We start from the raw sequence: 24,715 nt of genomic DNA, 5'->3' as shown, positions 1-24,715 counted from the left end.
TTGCTGAGAATCTGTTTGGGCACGTTGTGGAATACGGCCCGTGAGTCAGGATACAGTCGTGTCTCAACAAGCCAGTGCTTGTTCGCTACCTTGCCCGAACGTCTGGGAATTCCGCGCTTAGTAGCGTCTTCACCCAAGAGTTTCGTGAATTGCGCGGTTAGGCCTCAAAGATATGGAAACTTTAAATGACAAAGAATACTGTAAATTTTAGCTTTTTTTGCCAACGTTATAAAAAAAAGCTCTGATTCTAAGGATACACTGGAAAACAATTATTTAAATTATACACCAAGAGTGGTATAAGTATTAAAAAGGATCCGAGCGCAGGATATTTTCATTGAGGTGCTGGGTTGGGTTGAGGTGCCGACCGCCATCTCGGATTATTACGTTACGGCAGCCATCTTGATTTAAAATATCCTCAAAATTCCTCAAAAGTGAATCAAAGACGAACTTCCTCCTCGTAAGTGAGCATCCCACATGAAAAATAAATACAACACAACACGTAGTGACATCAATTAGCAGGAGTAGGAACTACTAGCGACAAGTTTATTAAATAGGATAAATTAACTCTCGCTGATGACATACTAAAAATTCTTTTTAAATACCTGTTCTAATTTTAAACTCTCAGTTTGCATCTGGCATTAGTCGCAGAAAATAACGTGGATCTTGGTTTGTTGCCTGCAACTGTATCGGAAGGACACCGCAGTAGATTTTGTAGCAAGGAATTTGTCTTGTGAAGGAATGCTAGACGTCACAAGAAGAACGATGATTGTGTTAAAAACCCACTACGCAAAATATTAAGCTGTGATCGGTGTAGTAGGGCGTTTACACGAATTGACAGCAAGCAGAACTTGCAATTCAAGGCCACTTACGAGACAGTTTACTTCGAAAAAGCCACTACTCTAAGGAAGAGTGTGCTGCATGATGTAAATAATTTTCCTTGTCTTGAAAGTGATTATCTAAATAGCTCATCTGATCTCGACAAAGAACCTAAATTGAAGGATGCTGACAGTTTAAAGAAGAATGAAACCAATGGAAGTATATCACCCTTGAAAAGTTAAAATACATTCAAGTCAATCTCAAGTAGATCCTCTATACTTTGGAAAAATGATGACTACTGGAAAAAGAAGGTTTTAGACACTGAAGAAGCTTCAATATCAACAATTTAAATCGCTCACAGTAATACAGGTGAAGACGTTGATTTATATTATAATGGACACAATGAATCTGAAACTGATGACAAGACCATTACAGAATCGTGAGACAAAATGATGGAAATGACGGAATCATATAAATTAAAATGATCAAGCAACCGATGATCACTGGGACGATAGTGATCTTAAAAATATAAATAAAAAACGTTCTAGGAAGATAAAGATAGCAGAAGAGATTGATTATATGTCATAGGAAGATCCCAACATATCAGTCGATCATCTGAGACTGCTGATGGCATCGATTAGTGGAGAAAACTACTCGCACCTCAACGAAGTAGCCTTCATATTTTGTGTCCAGTCTGTGCTTTACGTGTCCAAGGAACGTCCTTTTCTTTTGTTGAATGCATACTCAAGACTGTAGTCAGGACATGACGAGTCTCGTAGTTCTTAAATGCACGGTCCAAATGCATAACATTGAGGATGGTCTGTTTAAAGTGATCGTCGAATATCGACGAACAATACATCCTTGTTCGGAGACTTTAGGCCGACATGAATATTTGTTGTTTCTTATTATTCGTGGTGATATCTTTTTTGTGGAATAAAGGCTGGTTTCGACTTTCGTTCCGTGTTTCGTACTCTGTAGCCATCCCAACAAGTACTTTCAGCCATGCTTGCACGTATTGCCGTGACGGTTGGGAAGCGAGGCCTGAGCGAGCGGCCAGGAGGACGACACCAGGCACTTCTGCACGCTAACAAGTCTCTCCAGGTCTCTGTCTCCAGTCTCTGATTCTAGTCTCTGTCTCTAGCCTGTGTCTCTAGCCTATGTCTCTAGCCTATGTCTCTAGTCTCTGTCTCTAGCCTCTGTCTCTAGTCTCTGTCTCCAGCCTCTGTCTCTAGCCTCTGTCTCCAGCCTCTGTCTCCAGCCTCTGTCTCTAGGTTCTGTCTCTAGGTTCTGTCTCCAGCCTCTGTCTCTAGCCTATGTCTCTAGTCTCTGTCTCCAGCCTCTGTCTCTAGCCTCTGTCTCTAGCCTGTGTCTCTAGCCTATGTCTCTAGCCTCTGTCTCTAGTCTCTGTCTCCAGCCTCTGTCTCTAGGTTCTGTCTCCAGCCTCTGTCTCTAGCCTCTGTCTCTAGTCTCTGTCTCCAGCCTCTGTCTCTAGCCTCTGTCTCTAGCCTCTGTCTCTAGCCTGTGTCTCTAGCCTATGTCTCTAGCCTCTGTCTCTAGGTTCTGTCTCTAGTCTCTGTCTCTAGCCTCTGTCTCTAGCCTCTGTATCTAGCCTCTGTCTCCAGCCTCTGTCGCCAGCCTCTGTCTCTAGCCTGTGTCTCTAGCCTATGTCTCTAGTCTCTGTCTAAAGCCTATGTCTCTAGCCTCTGTCTCTAGCCTCTGTCTCTAGACTGTGTCTCTAGCCTATGTCTCTAGCCTCTGTCTCTAGTCTCTGTCTCCAGCCTCTGTCTCTAGGTTCTGTCTCCAGCCTCTGTCTCTAGCCTCTGTCTCTAGTCTCTGTCTCCAGCCTCTGTCTCTAGCCTCTGTCTCTAGCCTCTGTCTCTAGCCTGTGTCTCTAGCCTATGTCTCTAGCCTCTGTCTCTAGCCTCTGTCTCTAGCCTCTGTCTCTAGGTTCTGTCTCTAGTCTCTGTCTCTAGCCTCTGTCTCTAGCCTCTGTCTCTAGCCTCTGTCTCCAGCCTCTGTCGCCAGCCTCTGTCTCTAGCCTGTGTCTCTAGCCTATGTCTCTAGTCTCTGTCTCTAGCCTATGTCTCTAGCCTCTGTCTCTAGTCTCTGTCTCCAGCCTCTGTCTCTAGCCTCTGTCTCTAGCCTGTGTCTCTAGCCTATGTCTCTAGCCTCTGTCTCTAGCCTCTGTCTCTAGGTTCTGTCTCTAGTCTCTGTCTCTAACCTCTGTCTCTAGCCTCTGTCTCTAGCCTCTGTCTCTAGCCTCTGTCTCTAGCCTCTGTCGCCAGCCTCTGTCTCTAGCCTGTGTCTCTAGCCTATGTCTCTAGCCTCTGTCTCTAGCCTCTGTCTCTAGGTTCTGTCTCTAGTCTCTGTCTCTAGCCTCTGTCACCAGCCTCTGTCTCTAGCCTGTGTCTCTAGCCTATGTCTCTAGTCTCTGTCTCTAGCCTATGTCTCTAGCCTCTGTCTCTAGCCTCTGTCTCTAGTCTCTGTCTCCAGCCTCTGTCTCTAGCCTCTGTATCTAGCCTCTGTCTCTAGCCTCTGTCTCTAGGCTGTCTCTAGTCTCTGTCTCTAGCTCTGTCACCAGCCTCTGTCTCTAACCTGTGTCTCTAGCCTATGTCTTCAGCCTCTGTCTCTAAATATGTCACCAGCCTCTGTCTCTAGTCTCTGTCTCTAGTCTCCGTCTCTAGCCTCTGTCTCTAGTCTCTGTCTCCAGCCTCTGTCTCTAGTCTCTGTCTCTAGCCTCTGTCTCTAGCCTCTGTCTCTAGCCTGTGTCTCTAGCCTCTGTCTCTAAATATGTCAGCAGCTTTTGTATCTAGTCTCTGTCTCTAGTCTCCGTCTCTAGCCTCTGTCTCTAGCCTGTGTCTCTAGCCTATGTCTCTAGTCTCTGTCTGTAGCCTCTGTCTCTAGCCTCTGTCTCTAGCCTGTGTCTCTAGCCTCTGTCTCTAAATAACACCAGCCTCTGTCTCTAGTCGGTGTCTCCAGCCTCTGTCTCTAGCCTCTTTCGCCAGCCTCTGTCTCTAGCCTGTGTCTCTAGCCTATGTATCTAGCCTCTGTCACAAGCCTCTGTCACTAGCCTCTGTATCTAGCCTCTGTCTCTAAGCTCTGTCTCTAGCCTGTGTCTCTAGCCTATGTCTCTAGTCTCTGTCTCTAGCCTCTGTCTCTAGCCTGTGTCTCTAGCCTCTGTCTCTAAATAACACCAGCCTCTGTCTCTAGTCGGTGTCTCCAGCCTCTGTCTCTAGCATCTTTCGCCAGCCTCTGTCTCTAGCCTGTGTCTCTAGCCTATGTCTCTAGCCTCTGTCACAAGCCTCTGTCACAAGCCTCTGTATCTAGCCTCTGTATCTAGCCTCTGTCTCTAGGCTCTGTCTCTAGCCTGTGTCTCTAGCCTATGTCTCTAGTCTCTGTCTCTAGCCTCTGTCTCCAGCCTGTGTCTCTAGCCTCTGTCTCTAAATAACACCAGCCTCTGTCTCTAGTCGGTGTCTCCAGCCTCTGTCTCTAGCCTCTTTCGCCAGCCTCTGTCTCTATCCTATGTCTCTAGCCTCTGTCACAAGCCTCTGTCACAAGCCTCTGTATCTAGCCTCTGTCTCTAGTCTCTGTCTCCAGTCTCTGTCTCTAGCCTCTGTCTCTAGCCTCTGTCTCTAGCCTGTGTGTCTAGTCTCTGTCTCTAGCCTCTGTCTCTAGCCTCTGTCTCTAGCCTCTGTCTCTAACCTCTGTCTCTAAATATGTCACCAGCTTCTGTATCTAGTCTCTGTCTCTAGTCTCCGTCTCTAGCCTCTGTCTCTAGCCTGTGTCTCTAGCCTATGTCTCTAGTCTCTGTCTCTAGCCTCTGTATCTAGCCTCTGTCTCTAGCCTCTTTCTCTAGCCTCTGTCTCTAGCCTCTGTCTCTAGCCTCTGTCTCTAGCCTCTGTCGCCAGCCTCTGTCTCTAGCCTGTGTCTCTAGCCTATGTCTCTAGCCTCTGTCTCTAGCCTCTGTCTCTAGGTTCTGTCTCTAGTCTCTGTCTCTAGCCTCTGTCACCAGCCTCTGCCTCTAGCCTGTGTCTCTAGCCTATGTCTCTAGTCTCTGTCTCTAGCCTATGTCTCTAGCCTCTGTCTCTAGCCTCTGTCTCTAGTCTCCGTCTCCAGCCTCTGTCTCTAGCCTCTGTATCTAGCCTCTGTCTCTAGCCTCTGTCTCTAGGCTGTCTCTAGTCTCTGTCTCTAGCTCTGTCACCAGCCTCTGTCTCTAACCTGTGTCTCTAGCCTATGTCTTCAGCCTCTGTCTCTAAATATGTCACCAGCCTCTGTCTCTAGTCTCTGTCTCTAGTCTCCGTCTCTAGCCTCTGTCTCTAGTCTCTGTCTCCAGCCTCTGTCTCTAGTCTCTGTCTCTAGCCTCTGTCTCTAGCCTGTCTCTAGCCTGTGTCTCTAGCCTCTGTCTCTAAATATGTCAGCAGCTTCTGTATCTAGTCTCTGTCTCTAGTCTCCGTCTCTAGCCTCTGTCTCTAGCCTGTGTCTCTAGCCTATGTCTCTAGTCTCTGTCTCTAGCCTCTGTCTCTAGCCTCTGTCTCTAGCCTGTGTCTCTAGCCTCTGTCTCTAAATAACACCAGCCTCTGTCTCTAGCCTCTGTCTGTAGCCTCTGTCTCTAGCCTGTGTCTCAGGCCTCTGTCTCTAGTTTCTGTCTCTAGCCTCTGTCTCTAAATATGTCACCAGCTTCTGTATCTAGTCTCTGTCTCTAGTCTCCGTCTCTAGCCTCTGTCTCTAGCCATTGTCTCTAGCCTATGTCTCTAGTCTCTGTCTCTAGCCTCTGTCTCTAGCCTCTGTCTCTAGCCTGTGTCTCTAGCCTCTGTCTCTAAATAACACCAGCCTCTGTCTCTAGTCGGTGTCTCCAGCCTCTGTCTCTAGCCTCTTTCGCCAGCCTCTGTCTCTAGCCTGTGTCTCTAGCCTATGTCTCTAGCCTCTGTCACAAGCCTCTGTCACAAGCCTCTGTATCTAGCCTCTGTATCTAGCCTCTGTCTCTAGGCTCTGTCTCTAGCCTGTGTCTCTAGCCTATGTCTCTAGTCTCTGTCTCTAGCCTCTGTCTCTAGCCTGTGTCTCTAGCCTCTGTCTCTAAATAACACCAGCCTCTGTCTCTAGTCGGTGTCTCCAGCCTCTGTCTCTAGCCTCTTTCGCCAGCCTCTGTCTCTAGCCTGTGTCTCTAGCCTATGTCTCTAGCCTCTGTCACAAGCCTCTGTCACAAGCCTCTGTATCTAGCCTCTGTATCTAGCCTCTGTCTCTAGGCTCTGTCTCTAGCCTGTGTATCTAGCCTCTGTCTCTAGGCTCTGTCTCTAGCCTATGTCTCTAGCCTCTGTCTCTAGCCTCTGTCTCTAGTCTCCGTCTCCAGCCTCTGTCTCTAGCCTCTGTATCTAGCCTCTGTCTCTAGCCTCTGTCTCTAGGCTGTCTCTAGTCTCTGTCTCTAGCTCTGTCACCAGCCTCTGTCTCTAACCTGTGTCTCTAGCCTATGTCTTCAGCCTCTGTCTCTAAATATGTCACCAGCCTCTGTCTCTAGTCTCTGTCTCTAGTCTCCGTCTCTAGCCTCTGTCTCTAGTCTCTGTCTCCAGCCTCTGTCTCTAGTCTCTGTCTCTAGCCTCTGTCTCTAGCCTGTCTCTAGCCTGTGTCTCTAGCCTCTGTCTCTAAATATGTCACCAGCTTCTGTATCTAGTCTCTGTCTCTAGTCTCCGTCTCTAGCCTCTGTCTCTAGCCTGTGTCTCTAGCCTATGTCTCTAGTCTCTGTCTCTAGCCTCTGTATCTAGCCTCTGTCTCTAGCCTCTGTCTCTAGCCTGTGTCTCTAGCCTCTGTCTCTAAATAACACCAGCCTCTGTCTCTAGCCTCTGTCTGTACCTCTGTCTCTAGCCTGTGTCTCAGGCCTCTGTCTCTAGTTTCTGTCTCTAGCCTCTGTCTCTAAATATGTCACCAGCTTCTGTATCTAGTCTCTGTATCTAGTCTCCGTCTCTAGCCTCTGTCTCTAGCCTGTGTCTCTAGCCTATGTCTCGAGTCTCTTTCTCTAGCCTCTGTCTCTAGCCTCTGTCTCTAGCCTGTGTCTCTAGCCTCTGTCTCTAAATAACACCAGCCTCTGTCTCTTGCCTCTGTCTGTAGCCCCTGTCTCTAGCCTGTGTCTCTAGCCTATGTCTCTAGTGTCTGTGTCTAGCCTCTGTCTCTAGCCTCTGTCTCTAGCCTCTGTCTGTACCTCTGTCTCTAGCCTGTGTCTCAGGCCTCTGTCTCTAGTTTCTGTCTCTAGCCTCTGTCTCTAAATATGTCACCAGCTTCTGTATCTAGTCTCTGTCTCTAGTCTCCGTCTCTAGCCTCTGTCTCTAGCCTGTGTCTCTAGTCTCTGTCTCTAGCCTCTGTCTCTAGCCTCTGTTTCTAGCCTGTGTCTCTAGCCTCTGTCTCTAAATAACACCAGCCTCTGTCTCTAGTCGGTGTCTCCAGCCTCTGTCCCTAGCCTGTGTCTCTAGCCTATGTCTCTAGCCTCTGTCTCTAGCCTCTGTCTCTAGCCTCTGTCTCTAACCTCTGTCTCTAAATATGTCACCAGCTTCTGTATCTAGTCTCTGTCTCTAGTCTCCGTCTCTAGCCTCTGTCTCTAGCCTGTGTCTCTAGCCTATGTCTCTAGTCTCTGTCTCTAGCCTCTGTATCTAGCCTCTGTCTCTAGCCTCTGTCTCTAGCCTGTGTCTCTAGCCTCTGTCTCTAAATAACACCAGCCTCTGTCTCTAGCCTCTGTCTGTACCTCTGTCTCTAGCCTGTGTCTCAGGCCTCTGTCTCTAGTTTCTGTCTCTAGCCTCTGTCTCTAAATATGTCACCAGCTTCTGTATCTAGTCTCTGTATCTAGTCTCCGTCTCTAGCCTCTGTCTCTAGCCTGTGTCTCTAGCCTATGTCTCTAGTCTCTTTCTTTAGCCTCTGTCTCTAGCCTCTGTCTCTAGCCTGTGTCTCTAGCCTCTGCCTCTAAATAACACCAGCCTCTGTCTCTAGCCTCTGTCTGTAGCCCCTGTCTCTAGCCTGTGTCTCTAGCCTATGTCTCTAGTCTCTGTCTCTAGCCTCTGTCTCTAGCCTCTGTCTCTAGCCTCTGTCTGTACCTCTGTCTCTAGCCTGTGTCTCAGGCCTCTGTCTCTAGTTTCTGTCTCTAGCCTCTGTCTCTAAATATGTCACCAGCTTCTGTATCTAGTCTCTGTCTCTAGTCTCCGTCTCTAGCCTCTGTCTCTAGCCTGTGTCTCTAGTCTCTGTCTCTAGCCTCTGTCTCTAGCCTCTGTTTCTAGCCTGTGTCTCTAGCCTCTGTCTCTAAATAACACCAGCCTCTGTCTCTAGTCGGTGTCTCCAGCCTCTGTCCCTAGCCTGTGTCTCTAGCCTATGTCTCTAGCCTCTGTCACAAGCCTCTGTCACAAGCCTCTGTATCTAGCCTCTGTATCTAGCCTCTGTCTCTAGGCTCTGTCTCTAGTCTCTGTATCTAGCCTCTGTCTCTAGCCTCTGTTTCTAGCCTTCGTCTCTAGCCCTTGTCTCTAGCCACTGTCTCTAGTCTCTTTCTCTAGCCTCTGTCTCTAGCCTCTGTCTCCAGCCTCTGTCTCTAGCCTGTGTATCAGGCCTCTGTCTCTAGACTCTGTCTCTAGCCTCTGTCTCCAGCCTCTGTCTCTAGCCTGTGTCTCAGGCCTCTGTCTCTAGCCTCTGTCTCTAAATATGTCACCAGCCTCTGTCTATAGCCTCTGTATCCAGCCTCTGTCTCTAGCCTGTGTCTCAGGCCTCTGTCTCTAGTTAATGTCTCTAGCCTCTGTCTCTAAATGTCACCAGCCTCTGACTCTAGCCTCTGTCTCCAGCCTCTGTCTCTAGCCTCTGTTTCTAGCCTTCGTCTCTAGCCCTTGTCTCTAGCCACTGTCTCTAGTCTCTTTCTCTAGCCTCTGTCTCTAGCCTCTGTCTCTAGTCTCTGTCTCTAGCCCCTGTCTCTAGCCTCTGTCTCCAGCCTCTGTCTCTAGCCTGTGTCTCAGGCCTCTGTCTCTAGCCTCTGTCTCTATATATGTCACCAGCCTCTGTCTATAGCCTCTGTATCCAGCCTCTGTCTCTAGCCTGTGTCTCAGGCCTCTGTCTCTAGTTTATGTCTCTAGCCTCTGTCTCTATTAATGTCACCAGCCTCTGTCTCTAGCCTCTGTCTCCAGCCTCTGTCTCTAGCCTCTGTTTCTAGCCTTCGTCTCTAGCCCTTGTCTCTAGCCACTGTCTCTAGTCTCTGTCTCTAGCCTCTGTCTCTAGCCTCTGTCTCTAGTCTCTGTCTCTAGCCCCTGTCTTTAGCCTCTGTCTCTAGTCTTATCTAGTCTCTGTCTCTAGTCTCCGTCTCTAACCTCTGTCTCTAGCCTTGAGGATTGTTTCAAAACTTTGTGATTAACGAGCTTTAATTTAGGTACTTTGTCTAGTCGTACGTGAATACCTTGAAATTTGTTGTGTATTGGAAGATGTATTTCTACATGAGACAAGTAAAAATAATTTAAATTTTGCGTGTTGGTATCGATCACTTGGCCATTACAAAGTGAGTGACTGTCACTTGATGTGAGCTAACTCCTTGTCTGTCCTGCTGTTTAATTTGATAGAGACGTTATTAAGTTATCGTATTCCGGTCCTGTTTTAAATATATAAAAAATAAATTAACTCTGTTCTGCCTGGTATCAAACTACGGACAGAAATCAATCGAAACAATCATTATTTTAATAAGTAAATTTTTGATGAATTTAGTTTTTTTTTTCCTTAAATTGTATGGTTAATAATTAGAAATTTCCGAGATAGAGGATATATCGACATACTTCAGGTAGGTAGATGAGGAAATTAAACCACTTTTAGGATTTTGAACATGATTAATTAAATAAGTGTTTTTTTATCTAGAATAAACAATATTGTATCAGTTAAGGATGAAAGTGGGCGATCAAGTAAATTTTTATTTAACAAGTGATTTTTTTAGATAATTATTGGAATTTTTTTCCGAGTTTCCCTGTCAAATATTATTAATTCACAATATGGTGGCCATATCAGCTTACTAAAGCCTGGTAGATGCGGAACTTAAGTCGTTTTTAAGATTTTGAACATGATTTATTAAATAAGTATTTTTAAAAAATGAAATAATTTTTTTTGCTTCATCCATGTTCAAATAAAGTGATCGAATCAATCGTTAATTCAACAAATGAATTTTGGTTGAAAATTAGATATTTTCCTTAATTTCTAGGTAGCCTAAATAATTACAGACTTTCAAAGGGGGCCTTGCAATAAATGATTCCTGCACTCTAGCGGCAACGCTCTCTAGCAGATACAACAATACGTCGGCAGTAATCTTTAGCAGATAAAAACAAGATGGCTGCCATGACGCCATACTGGCTGATATTATATATTTATTACTTGGCATTAGTGGCTGTAGGTCAGTCTGCCGGTGGCTTCCGATGGAGGAAGTATCCATCGTCGTTTTTAATCGAATAACATCACCGGGTTGGAAGTGAAGACTCCATGACATAAGTACGATGTTTGATCAAAATTGTAATTAAATAATTATTTATGAGTTTTTATATGCGGATTTTTAAGATGGCGGCCAAGACGGCCCACAAGATGGCGGGTGGTACTAGAATCCAAGATGGCGGGTGGTACTAGAATCCCAGATGGCGGATGTGACGTTAGCAGATTTTTTTATTAAAATTTAATTTAAATTGAAATTAGGTTTTTCAAATTTTTAATTAATAAGTTTTATGTTTACTGTCGCCGAGAATCGAACCAAAAACCGGAATGGATTGAGTAACTAAACTTTTGAAGTAAATATTTTTTTAAATTGTTTTTGGGGAATTTTTTCGGAATTATTTGTTCAAAAATTAAAGAATTTCAATTTTTTGGTTAAGGTTGAAGTCATGATCTCGGTGGCTTAGGGCGGCTTGCTTTTTGGAGTATTAAACCGCTTTTAGGAATTTTGTTTTTTTTTTTCTAAAGAAAATGTATTTTAAGGCATTTTAATTTCGAATTTTGGATTTTTTGAGGAATAAAACACAATATTTTCTCTCAAAACGGGAATGTTTCCTTCAAATAGGCAAATTTCTAGGAATTTTCATATTTCTGATATTTTATGAAGACATTTGACATCAAGATGGCCAACGTTACGTCATATTCCAAAATGACGGTCGACACCTTAACTTAACCCAGCAGTTACGTAAAACCATGCGCTAGAAGCTACTTTTATACACTGCTACAAAGTTGTAGTAATTTTACATTTTCGTCATTTAAAAAAAATTTAGTACTTATGGCGTAATTTTACACTATTGTTGCCTGAAAATTTATCTGTGCTACAGGCTTCTGTAAAAATACCCGTAAGTTTTTGTTTTAATACAATAACTAATGTGTTAAATAACATATTTCTATATAAAATGTATTTTTAATTATGCATACAAGTTTTAAATTAGTGACCTGTTTTGTTCGCAGTACACTTTACTTGGAAGTACACAAATGTCATCGTAAAAATGCAAATTATCTGTCACAGTAAATTTCAACTACCAAGGAACTGCAAACAGCATAACACTGACAAAACCCTCTCGGCCTAGAGGCGACGCCGCCCTATAAGCATGAGCGATGGTCGACCCTAGCAACACAAGCACACCCTGGCTAGGCGGGCAGAGGAGCGCGCCAACAGGGCGAGTAGCGGAGGGTAGCAGATCCTGCCTCGAGGGCGGGGAAGATACCGTAACAGAGAGGAAGAGAGAGCAAGAGAGAGTAAAAAGGACAAAAGGGAAAGGGCGCGCGGAGCACACAGCCCCAGGGGGAGGGTGAAACATTTGTAAACCAATTAAAATCCAATTTGGGTCTCATAAATCTCAATAACGCGCTACGAGTAATGAATTGTTTGCGAAGTTCCCACCCGCTCAGCCGCACGCCGCCTCTGATGTGCCGATGGCTGCTGCGCTTCGTGACTCCTGGACCTCCAAGACCCGGCTAGTGAGATGGTCCTCCGAGGCCCGGCTAGTGAGATGGACCTCAAAGGCCCGGCTAGTGAGATGGACCTCCGAGGCCCGGCTAGTGAGATGCACCTCTGAGGCCCGGCTGGTGAGATGGACCTCCGAGGCCCGGCTAGTGAGATGGACCTCCAGGGCCCGGCTAGTAAGATGGACCTCCGAGGCCCGGCTAGTGAGATGGACCTCCAAGGCCCGGTAGTGAGATGGACCTCCAAGACCCGGCTGGTGAGATGGACCTCCAAGGCCCGGTAGTGAGATGGACCTCAGAGGCCCGGCTAGTGAGATGGACCTCCTAGGCCCGGCTAGTGAGATGGACCTCCAAGGCCCGGTAGTGAGATGGACCGCCTAGGCCCGGCTAGTGAGATGGACCTCCAAGGCCCGGCTAGTGAGATGGACCTCCAGGGCCCGGCTAGTAAGATGGACCTCCGAGGCCCGGCTAGTGAGATGGACCTCCGAGGCCCGGCTAGTAAGATGGACCTCCGAGGCCCGGCTAGTGAGATGGACCTCCGAGGCCCGGCTAGTGAGATGGACCTCCAGGGCCCGGCTAGTAAGATGGACCTCCGAGGCCCGGCTAGTGAGATGGACCTCCAAGGCCCGGTAGTGAGATGGACCTCCGAGGCCCGGCTAGTGAGATGGACCTCTGAGGCCCGGCTGGTGAGATGGACCTCCGAGGCCCGGCTAGTGAGATGGACCTCCAGGGCCCGGCTAGTGAGATGGACCTCCAAGGCCCGGTAGTGAGATGGACCTCCAAGGCCCGGTAGTGAGATGGACCTCCGAGGCCCGGCTAGTGAGATGGACCTCCGAGGCCCGGCTGGTGAGATGGACCTCCTAGGCCCGGCTAGTGAGATGGACCTCCAAGGCCCGGTAGTGAGATGGACCTCCGAGGCCCGGCTAGTGAGATGGACCTCCAGGGCCCGGCTGGTGAGATGGACCTCCAAGGCCCGGTAGTGAGATGGACCTCAGAGGCCCGGCTAGTGAGATGGACCTCCTAGGCCCGGCTAGTGAGATGGACCTCCAGGGCCCGGCTGGTGAGATGGACCTCCAAGGCCCGGTAGTGAAATGGACCTCAGAGGCCCGGCTAGTGAGATGGACCTCCAAGGCCCGGCTAGTGAGATGGACCTCCGAGGCCCGGCTAGTGAGATGGACCTCCGAGGCCCGGCTGGTGAGATGGACCTCCGAGGCCCGGCTAGTGAGATGGACCTCTGAGGCCCGGCTAGTGAGATGGACCTCCTAGGCCCGGCTAGTGAGATGGACCTCCAAGGCCGGGTAGTGAGATGGACCTCCGAGGCCCGGCTAGTGATGGACCTCCAGGGCCCGGCTAGTAAGATGGACCTCCTAGGCCCGGCTAGTGAGATGGACCTCCAAGGCCCGGCTAGTGAGATGGACCTCCAGGGCCCGGCTGGTAAGATGGACCTCCAAGGCCCGGTAGTGAGATGGACCTCAGAGGCCCGGCTAGTGAGATGGACCTCCGAGGCCCGGCTAGTGAGATGGACCTCCAGGGCCCGGTAGTGAGATGGACCTCCAAGGCCCGGCTAGTGAGATGGACCTCCGAGGCCCGGCTAGTGAGATGGAACTCCAGGGCCCGGCTGGTGAGATGGACCTCCAAGGCCCGGTAGTGAGATGGACCTCAGAGGCCCGGCTAGTGAGATGGACCTCCTAGGCCCGGCTAGTGAGGTGGACCTCCAAGGCCCGGTAGTGAGATGGACCTCCAAGGCCCGGCTAGTGAGATGGACCGCCTAGGCCCGGCTAGTGAGATGGACCTCCAAGGCCCGGCTAGTGAGATGGACCTCCAGGGCCCGGCTAGTAAGATGGACCTCCGAGGCCCGGCTAGTGAGATGGACCTCCGAGGCCCGGCTAGTAAGATGGACCTCCGAGGCCCGGCTAGTGAGATGGACCTCCGAGGCCCGGCTAGTGAGATGGACCTCCAGGGCCCGGCTAGTAAGATGGACCTCCGAGGCCCGGCTAGTGAGATGGACCTCCAAGGCCCGGTAGTGAGATGGACCTCCGAGGCCCGGCTAGTGAGATGGACCTCTGAGGCCCGGCTGGTGAGATGGACCTCCGAGGCCCGGCTAGTGAGATGGACCTCCAGGGCCCGGCTAGTGAGATGGACCTCCAAGGCCCGGTAGTGAGATGGACCTCCAAGGCCCGGTAGTGAGATGGACCTCCGAGGCCCGGCTAGTGAGATGGACCTCCAGGGCCCGGCTAGTAAGATGGACCTCCGAGGCCCGGCTAGTGAGATGGACCTCCAAGGCCCGGTAGTGAGATGGACCTCCGAGGCCCGGCTAGTGAGATGGACCTCCGAGGCCCGGCTGGTGAGATGGACCTCCGAGACCCGGCTAGTGAGATGGACCTCCAAGGCCCGGTAGTGAGATGGACCTCCGAGACCCGGCTGGTGAGATGGACCTCCAAAGCCCGGTAGTGAGATGGACCTCCTAGGCCCGGCTAGTGAGATGGACCTCCTAGGCCCGGCTAGTGAGATGGACCTCCAAGGCCCGGTAGTGAGATGGACCTCCGAGGCCCGGCTAGTGAGATGGACCTCCAGGGCCCGGCTAGTAAGATGGACCTCCGAGGCCCGGCTAGTGAGATGGACCTCCAAGGCCCGGTAGTGAGATGGACCTCCGAGGCCCTTGCTAGTGAGATGGACCTCCGAGGCCCGGCTGGTGAGATGGACCTCCGAGACCCGGCTAGTGAGATGGACCTCCAGGGCCCGGCTAGTGAGATGGACCTCCAGGGCCCGGCTAGTGAGATGGACCTCCGAGGCCCGGTAGTGAGATGGACCTCCGAGGCCCGGTAGTGAGATGGACCTCCGAGTCCCGGTAGTGAGATGGACCTCCAAGGCCCGGCTAGTGAGATGGACCTCCAGGGCCCGGCTGGTGAGATGGACCTCCGAGGCCCGGCTAGTGAGATGGACCTCCAAGGCCCGGCTAGTGAGATGGACCTCCAGGGCCCTGCTAGTGAGATGGACTTCCAGGGCCCGGCTGGTGAGATGGACCTCCAGGGCCCGGCTAGTGAGATGGACCTCCAAGGCCCGGCTAGTGAGATGGACCTCCAAGGCCCGGCTAGTGAGATGGACCTCCAGGGCCCGGCTGGTGAGATGGACCTCCAGGGCCCGGCTGGTGAGATGGACCTCCAGGGCCCGGCTGGTGAGATGGACCTCCGAGGCCTGGCTAGTGAGATGGACCTCAAAGGCCCGGCTAGTGAGATGGACCTCCAAGGCCCGGCTGGTGAGATGGACCTCCGAGGCCCGGCTAGTGAGATGGACTTCCGAGGCCTGGCTAGTGAGATGGACCTCAAAGGCCCGGCTAGTGAGATAGACCTCCGAGGCCCGGCTGGTGAGATGGACCTCCGAGGCCCGGCTAGTGAGATGGACCTCCGAGGCCTGGCTAGTGAGATGGACCTCAAAGGCCCGGCTAGTGAGATGGACCTCCAAGGCCCGGCTAGTGAGATGGACCTCAAAGGCCCGGCTAGTGAGATGGACCTCCAAGGCCCGGCTGGTGAGATGGACCTCCGAGGCCCGGCTAGTGAGATGGACCTCCGAGGCCTGGCTAGTGAGATGGACCTCAAAGGCCCGGCTAGTGAGATAGACCTCCAAGGCCCGGCTGGTGAGATGGACCTCCGAGGCCCGGCTAGTGAGAAGGACCTCCGAGGCCTGGCTAGTGAGATGGACCTCAAAGGCCCGGCTAGTGAGATGGACCTCCGAGGCGTGGCTTGTTAGTTTGACCTCCAAGGTCCAGCTAGTCCTGTTTGTGCTGGTGCTTGTACACTCAATTATTTTGTGCCAATCAAAAAGAAATATTCACGTAAAATTACAGTTGTTTCTAAATTTGTACATTTACTTGAAATTGAAAACTACAGCATGACTTCTTAATAGAGTTTGCATTAATCCTGGGTTCTTATTCTTACCCGGATATTTATGCACCTCCAATAGGTAAAGTTATTTGTAAACTACTCCCTGATTAGCATTCCAGTATTAACTGTGCACATTAAAAAGCAAATGAAAAATTAAAGTTCTTTTTTTATTAAATATTTGATTACCTTTTCATTTTGTAAAAATTATATTTCACGATAAAATTAATAATTATGAGTCAAATTTCGTAAGAAATACACAGTTATGTCTTGCAAAACGTATTTCAGACAAGCAAAAATAACCATAGCCAGTATGTTGTACAAAGTTACAATATATGTATAGTAGCATTACAAACTATTTCTAGGCAACTGGTTTTCAAAAAAAAAAAAAAAACTAAAAACTACAGAAACTTTTTGAGTACAAGCGCAAGGCTCTGAACTGGCGCGCAATCTTCTCTTCGTGCAAACGGCAAATATTTTAACCATAACCATAACATTATATGGCTAAGAAATGTACGTAGATATGTAATGCAAGTCCTTCTAGTGCTTTCAAGAATCTGCAGTGTGTGTTTCATGCCTAAAAAAGTATCCTAAACACGCGTTTTAGCAGTTTCCACTCTGCTAAAAGAGTGGTTTGAAACGCAATTAACTCCACCACCCTCAGCCTATTCTTAAACGTGCTTTGTAATCTGACACCACTCGGACAACTTTAGCCATTTTTTTATATCGATTGTTTTTTTTTCTGAGCTGTGTGCACTGTATTTGTGCTTGGATGGCACACATACGGTGTGCAGAGCTTCAGGAAAAACAACGCGATTTCAAAACTACTCAAGATATCCGAGTGGGGCCTATTTACGAATAGCATTTAAGAGTTCGCTGAGGCCCGAAAAGTACTTTTAATTTCGGATTAAGTTTTTAAACTGTATTTTTAGAAGCGTTAAAATGCCTAAAACGCATGTTTTCAGAGTAATTTTTAGGCATAAAACAATCAGTACAGATTCTTGAAAGCACTTAAGGGGCTTGCATAACACCTTTATCTTCATTTCTCCGCCATATAATGTTACGGTCACCGCTCAAATTTCACAGTTATCATGTGACGACGAGACGAATGCGCGCCAGTTCAGAGACTTGCGCTTAGAGGCTATACCGCGCTGGAAGCACCAGCCAGTACATGATACAGACATATGCAATCCGTACAGAAGGTAAAATATAGGTAGCAGCAGACAATGGAAAAAGTATATATGTATACTTTGCTTGTTTATGAACAAGTGTGTAGAGCTACCAGAAGATAACGCTAATTTGACAGGTCTGTGGCCATAATAGAGACCGGCAAAATTCGCGGGTTCAATGACATCCAGGATAGACTCCAATACCCTTTGCACACTCGGGCAAATGCCAACTGTTCATTGGCTGCTGACTTGTGAGTCGTCTCGAATGGGTGGCCTGTGATTCGACACTTCTATGAGTGAGGGTCTCTAATTGGCCCTTATTCCTCCAGATTAACAGTGAACCAATGACAGAAGCTGCACTAAAGTATAATTATTTGAATTTTAGCATAACACGAAATGAACCCGCGAATTTTTCAGGTCTCTAGCCATCAGCTACTAAAGAAAACGTAAAAGTAACTCTCAGGGTCGTTAACTTTCAGCCACACCCATCAGTAATCATCATCAACTACCGTTTCCAGCCGGTGGCCGGGTCAGCGAAGTAATCAAATTTGTACAAATTCAACACAGGTTAAACATAATCTATTAAGCTTACGCCAGGTATTATACTCTACAAAAAAAATTAACATTGCTTCTACTTATCAACTAGATAATCCAGTCATCATGAAATTTAAAAGTTTGAAGGTTTTCAAACCATTTGATAGTAAAAAAAGTAAAAAAAAAGTTTCAGGGTTCATATTCATGTCGAGCACTTTACCCTACATAATATTAACTTTCTTATAACTATATATTATTGAGCAATATTTATCGTACGAAGTGCTGATCTTGAGACGTCCTAAAGTTCCTTTGTTTTCGTAGTAAATAAATATCACTCCGTAGCTCCGTCACTGAAAGTCTAAATCAGAAATAATTACTGAACATCCGTAATACTTGGCAGTATACTAAACTTTGATTAAGGAAAAACTGTTCAAATAAATTGTGGCTAGAAGCACCGGAAAGTAATCACCCCGCCTCATTAACACAAATACACCCCTGTAGATTAACCTGGCAATGATATTTGAAAATAAACATCCCAAAAGAACCCGCGCTGACATCGAAAGTCGTCCGACCGCATAGCTGCCTCGAGCGCACACTGGATTGCTGCCCTCTCGCCCTGGGAAACAATCCGAGCCGCACCCGATCTCTACTCGATTACGCTCGATATAACTCGATGCGGGTTCATAATATACTCGATTAGCGCGCGGAACGCCTCGTGGCTGAGCTCCCAGGGTGCTCGGAAGAGGCGGTGTGGTTGCTGGAGTGGTTTGTAGGGGTGGAGGGAGGATGTAATTTAGGACGAACAACATTAATGGCACAGGGCGAGGGTTCTCTCATTTCATTATCGTTCGCTGCGACGTTTCTTCAGCGCTCGGCGGCTGTTCGGAAATCTTGTTATTGCGTCGTGTACGCTTCTAGTACAGTCTGTGCCGTGTGCCGCATCTCAAATTTGACAATTCTCGAAAGTAGCACTACGGTGCCTGTTTTCCCCCCAATTGCCCCATGCAAGCAACACATGATGCATTGCCTAGCACTATAAGTTGTTTACGACCACAGACGACCCAACAACCAGGGCAGAAGGCTACGAGGCCATTGGTATTACTTCTGAGAACAGCCAAATTTTAGAAAGTTACAGTACACAGACAATACTAATGGCCAGTTATGACCAACTTCACTCTTTCGAGGGCCAGATATCATTTTTGAAACTGATCCGAGCGTCAGACACATATAAATTAATGTTAATATGCCTTGTATGTTGTATGATTCGAGAAAGTAACAAAACATAGACTTTTTATTGTATTATTTACAAAAAATTAAATATTAAAAAAAGTGTACAATAACTTATGTTGTTTACACACATATATATATATATATATATATATATATATATATATATATATATATATATATATATATATATAGCCTATATAATAAAAGTCAGTGTGATTTTCATGTGAGTTCCTTTATAACTGCACAACCAATCCCTGCAGCCTATGTGAGTTATATGGGTTTGTAGCCCGTTATCCCCCATTTGTGAAAGAGCTTTTAGTTTAGTACGAAAGATACGCGATTTTACAAAAAAAAAAAATCTAAAAGTTTCCCTTAGATCGCACCAAACATGGCGTCTAATGAATGTAAGCAGGTTAACCGTTTCTTGTCTCTCTGCTGATTGGCCATCACTGCGCTATCTCTACATTTCTATGTTAACTAATGATTTTTAAATTGTAAAGCCAATAATTTAACGTATTTTATAAGTTGTCATTATTTCTTTTTATTACTAGAAACTCTAACATAAAGTATTAACGTATAATTGTAAAATTATAACGATATTAATATTCAATTTAAGAATATTTTAGCTGATTTGAAATTATATAAAATGTTCTAGAAAGTAGTATAAGTTTTAAAAATATTCAAGAATAGATACATGCCAGCTTAGAAGAGTATATAAAGGCGATAGTGAGACGTTTTTATTCAGTATATTTTTGACGATAAATTACAGCTGATAAAAAAAATTGGTTGTCTGTAAAGTCGGTTTACGGACGATAGTTTAACGTGACAACGTCATAACAAAACATTGATGAAATGATTGATCCAGAAGAAAAGGAAATATCATATTTGGCCTGAGACTGAGCCGTAATAGGTTTTTGCAACCAAACCATTTAGGCAATAAAAATATTCTTTGAGGAAGAATTTGTTTTTAATTTTTCTATATTTTGTATGATAAAATCTACCTCTGTATACTTTTATGAATAAAATTGAATCATTTTTATTGAATTATCGCTATTTTGTATGGATTCAAAGGAGTGAAATGAAATCAACAATTTAATTAATAAATTTACTTTTATTTGCATTAATAAATTCAAATTAAATCAATCAATTAAATTTTAGATTTCATTTCACTCCTTCTTTGTATACATACAAAATACTGATGATTCAATAAAAATGTTTCAATTTTATTCATAAAAGTATGCAATAATTTCATCAATGTTTTGTTATGACGTTGTCACGTTAAACTATCGTCCGTAAACCGACTTTACAGACAACAAATGTTTTTAGGTACTCCAGTGTACAAATAAAATACACCAACATGTGTAAGTATAAAATTACACTAACATCGGTGGATATTAGATATTTTTTACAGTGTATGCAGAAGATTGTGGAGTCTATCCTAGAGGTCATTGAACCCGAAAATTTTTCCGGTCCCAGGTTATAATAAAAAATCATTGCGCTTTCAATACCCCGAGTTTTATTGCAGTCAGTTATTGGTATTCCGAAAATAAAGTTTTAAAATATGCAATGCGTTAAAACATCTCTGTAGATACATTTATATTGTTAAACAAAATCCTATGTTGTTAACTGTGGCAATTCTACATATAAGCAAGAGATGTTCTGTTTGCTGTAAATTATGTGATATCTGTAGTTCCCGAGTTAAAAGAACTGAAGGTTCTTTGTGTTCAACTAAAAAATTTCGAAATTTCCTTCTTTCTTGAGGATTATCAACTTTCAACACGTTACTACTACGTAGACAATAACTCCTGCCTACAACAGTGAAAAATTAATATTTCGTTCAAATTATCAAATTTTGATAGTATGTCATTCAACAATAAATAAGAATTTACTCTATTGTTTAAGCTTTTAATCTAATGTATAATATATAATTACTTTTACGTTATCGCTCCAGTTTTAAGATGTATGGTGAATATTCAGGCCTCACTGCATGCAATTTACTGCGTTCAGCATCACTTGTTTCACATGTTCTCACAAATTCATCGACTGCTTTAAGTGCAGAACAAATGACAAACGCGCAGTTGAAAGTAACCGTGGTGATCTTAAGGCATGGCGTCAGGGCGGCACTGCTAGGGCAGCACGCGGAGTGCGTCAAGGCCGTCTCGAGTGAGACTCGTGCCTGGTGTCGCACCACCAACACCTCTGCGAGATGCTGACTGTAGGTGGAATGTTGGGCATGTCTTGTTTCTCATCATGTCATAACACAACACGCATGGCCGTATAGCATTTCAAGTTCCGAGCGTAGGTATATAGTATTATGGCTTGTGGTTGTCTAGTTGTGTTCTATCACTCACTAATGTACCACAAATTCTAAAGCATCCTGTAGTTCATACCTATTATTTTCCCTTTCCAAAAATTATTTAACTAACCTGGGAAGTCCTTAAATACTTTCAACAAATCCATGTCTTCTTTTTATGGAACATAGCATTGGACTTATTTCATGCATTTGCCTATATACGTTCTAGGACATTTTGGATTTGTACTTTTACACACCCCGGAATTTTAGCATTCGTATGTAAAAATTAATTAGAAAAAGTTTTTTTGTATTTAAATAGTTTTTAATTATTTAAATCCACCTTTGTAAAACAACAAAATCACCTGCTATTAGCATAACCGGTCTACACCATACAACTAAGTTAAGAGTAAAACGAGAACAGCAATTAATAGCGTCAAATTTATGAAAAATTTCATATCTATACATATGTTTGTTTGATGCAATCGTAATAATACATTTTTTCTAGAGTAAGTTTTAGAGTTATGATTTTAAAGCCCCAATGTAGCTAATGTATAATTAAAAAAAAACCTTACGTAAAAAAAGGATTTCTGTAAGGGAACAAACAATTGATATAAATGTTACGACAAAAATAATAGAGATAGCACCAACAAAAATAGAACGTCATTTCCCATATTCTCAAGTACTTTGAAAGTTGTGATTATTTTTTGTTATGAACTTGAAGTGTACAATATGTATTTCAGAATAGTTTCACTATCATAAAGTTTCATTTGGCACATCAACACGCTGGGTACGTCCACGGATGATCACACAAACTCGTATTACATACGAGTCAATGGCGCCAGACCCGGATCCGCCATCTGGACGAAATCCACGAAAAAGTGAGCTCTGAGCATGCGCGGAATTCGGGAAATAGATCGGCAACGGATGGGACCCCAAAATCCGTTCGCTAAAAATAAAGTTCTTGCCGTGCACTATATAGGTATAGTGCACTAGAAAAAGGGTTAGGTGTAGGTACAGGTATAACATATTCAACACCGAAATCCTTTATTTTTGTCTTGGAGTAACGGCCTTAGTAGTTTCAGATAACGGGCTATTTGAAGTAACTAAGCTTGGAATACGACTTCCAATTTCTGCGTTCCTTTTTAAACACTGCAAACACGCACTTGGAAGAGATACGTTTGTTTGTTCATTACTTTACATGTTTTTTTTTTTTAATTTCGTTAATACTCCAAAAGATTCTTATGAGTCCGATGTACAAAAAAGTAAACTCTTGTAGGCCCATCTAAACTTACGAAGCTATCCGGTAACTTATGACGCCACCTGTACAATTTGTAACAAATGTTGCTCGTAAATTTTACTTGAACATTTTTAACAGTGATATTTTTAGATATTTGAAACAACTCGATTTTCGTTTCGACCAGAGGAAACATAAATCGTAAGTCTTAAATGGACGTCATAAAGAACATGAAACTGGAATAATTAATTTAGAGCCGGAGAAAGGAATTTAATGTCGAAAATATTAGACAAGAATGAAGAGTAGGACTAGTTATAACGTCAGTTTACTTTCAGGTTTGGGTTTAAGTAATGCGATACACAACTGTTGAATATCTTGCTTATTTATATTTATATCAAACAAAACTAAATGATGAACCTGAAAGAAATACGTTTTATTCAGACATAGCTCTTTTTTTTAATATCATGTAAAATATTTCTGTGAAAGGTTTGTGCTGAAACGCAGGCCTGGTGACTGCGTCATACAAACAAAATGACCAAAATTTTGAACATTATAGAGTTGAAGTGGTTTGACATACAACCTATAAATAATTCACAGTAGACTGTAAAGTGTTAGCAAACGTTATCGATTTTCGAGAACGAGTTATTTACTATGTATAACGTCACTCAGGATTTCATTGAACTGCTGCAGTAATATTCCGTGACGAGGAAATTTATGCGCTACTTAAATTTTTTTTATCAGCGCCTTTCCGCAGGGAAGAGGGGAAGGAGTGATGTATAACCCCGTCCCGCGAATTTTTGAAAAAAATTTAAAAATAACATTAATAGTAGATATACATTGCAGCTCCTGGTGCTTGAGTTGGAGTGTGGTGTGACGTGGGGTCAATAACAGACCGCCCTGACATCACGGCGGCCATCTTGGATGACCTTGACCTAGAAATTGACCTTGACCCCGGAGGCCATTTTATATCCGCCATTTAGTTTTTCCACCATTTTGAATTCTAGAACTATTCGCCATATAGGAATCGAGTGCCTAATTACCTGAACGTTGCAATTTTAGTTACGGCCGCCATCTTAATAATCCGTAATTACTAACAGAATTAAAAGGATAAAAATTTAAAATTAATAAAAGCTTGGTTAGTAAAATTTTAATAAAAAACATACTTATGGCATGGTGTCCTCAGTTCGAACCTGGTGAGAGCAAAATAAAAATAGCGATGGTTCCTACCTCCACAGAAGCCACCGGCAGACTGACCTCCCACCACTAGCGCCAAGACAGATATTACGTAAGCCATTATATACGTCATAGCAGCCATCCGTTTTCGTTTGCTGGAGGCTGCCATCTTGAATACTTGTTTTTCGTCTGATAGATAGCGCTGCCGCCATATTAGTTTAATTTTTACCTGTCAGAGTGCAGGAATAATATATTGCCAGGCATCCCGCCATTTTAAAATCTGTCCGCCATTTTGAAAATCTGTCATATTTAAGCTAGAATTTCGGGTAACGTTCTAAAATCATCAAAACAAATCACAAAAGAATGTACTGAATGATTCGATCGATATCCATCCTTGGTACGAACTTGGTTGATACAATAAAATATAATTTAATTTAAATTACCATAAAATTGCAGGTTATAGAAATAACAAAATAAAACTTATAATTTTTTTTACAGAAATACTTAAATTACAAAAAAACTAGCAAATCACAAGCATTTCTTGATGTCTACAGTCATCTTAGAACGCGAAGCGAGTCATCTGAACGACTTGACATGAGCCTTCAGAAACCAGTCGCACACATCCAGTCGGTTGGTCAGGATATCATGTCAATTTTAAATGTTCAGGGATTGGGGCGCTCGATTCCAAGATCACGAAAAGTTATAGAATTTAAAATGGCGGAAAACCAAACGGCTGAAAAACAAAATGGCGGATTTTAATTGGCAGCCGGGGTCAAGGTCAATGGTAATGTTCATCCAAGATTTCCGCCGTGACGTCAGGGTGGTCAATCATTGACCACACAACACACCACACTCAAGCCCCAGCACCAGGAGCGCCTAATGTATACTACTAACAGTGAGCACAGTGTGTTACTGCAGCTTCTACTGTAGGCACGTATTTCAGCGTTTTAGTAGTAAGTCGAATCCCATTTTTCTCAAATCCGAATCTGGAATTCAAATTCAAAAAAGTACTTCTAATACATCCGTCGAATCCAATTCAAGGTCTGTAGGGCACGAAATAAGTTAAAATTTATTAACATTGAAATACATTTATTTTTTTGAAAAATTTAAACATTGAAATGTTTTATGCATGAAATAAGTTTCCAGAATCAATATGCTACATATTGTAATTTTATTTATATAATTACATGTTAAAAGTCAATTTTATTTTTGGAATGGTAACAGGATAGGCATAATAAAAATATTAACCTTGTAATCTTAAGATTTTATCACGTTTGAGTTTTCGTTTCCTCTACTATTATTCTTCTAATATTTTCTCTCCAAAATATAATCCTTCGAGTACTAAGAATTTGATGGTATTTGACCTTGTGAATAAGGTTTGATTAAATATAGGTGTTCAATTTTTTTTTCTATTTTGTTTTCAAAAATCCCCTTTACCCCTTTCACGAAAAACAAAATATATACAACT

At 44.6% G+C, this 24,715-nt stretch overlaps 1 protein-coding gene across 1 annotated transcript in view; it reads right to left on the bottom strand.

Moving 5' to 3' along the window:
• Positions 1-24,715, bottom strand: part of LOC134537982 (zinc finger protein ZIC 4-like) — a 227,821-nt gene that overhangs the window by 149,883 nt on the left and 53,223 nt on the right. The window lies entirely within an intron of this gene.

The sequence above is a fragment of the Bacillus rossius genome, chromosome 12 (assembly GCF_032445375.1).
Source record: "Bacillus rossius redtenbacheri isolate Brsri chromosome 12, Brsri_v3, whole genome shotgun sequence".
NCBI lineage: Eukaryota > Metazoa > Arthropoda > Insecta > Phasmatodea > Bacillidae > Bacillus > Bacillus rossius.
This window is presented reverse-complemented; position numbering and strand designations above follow the sequence as displayed.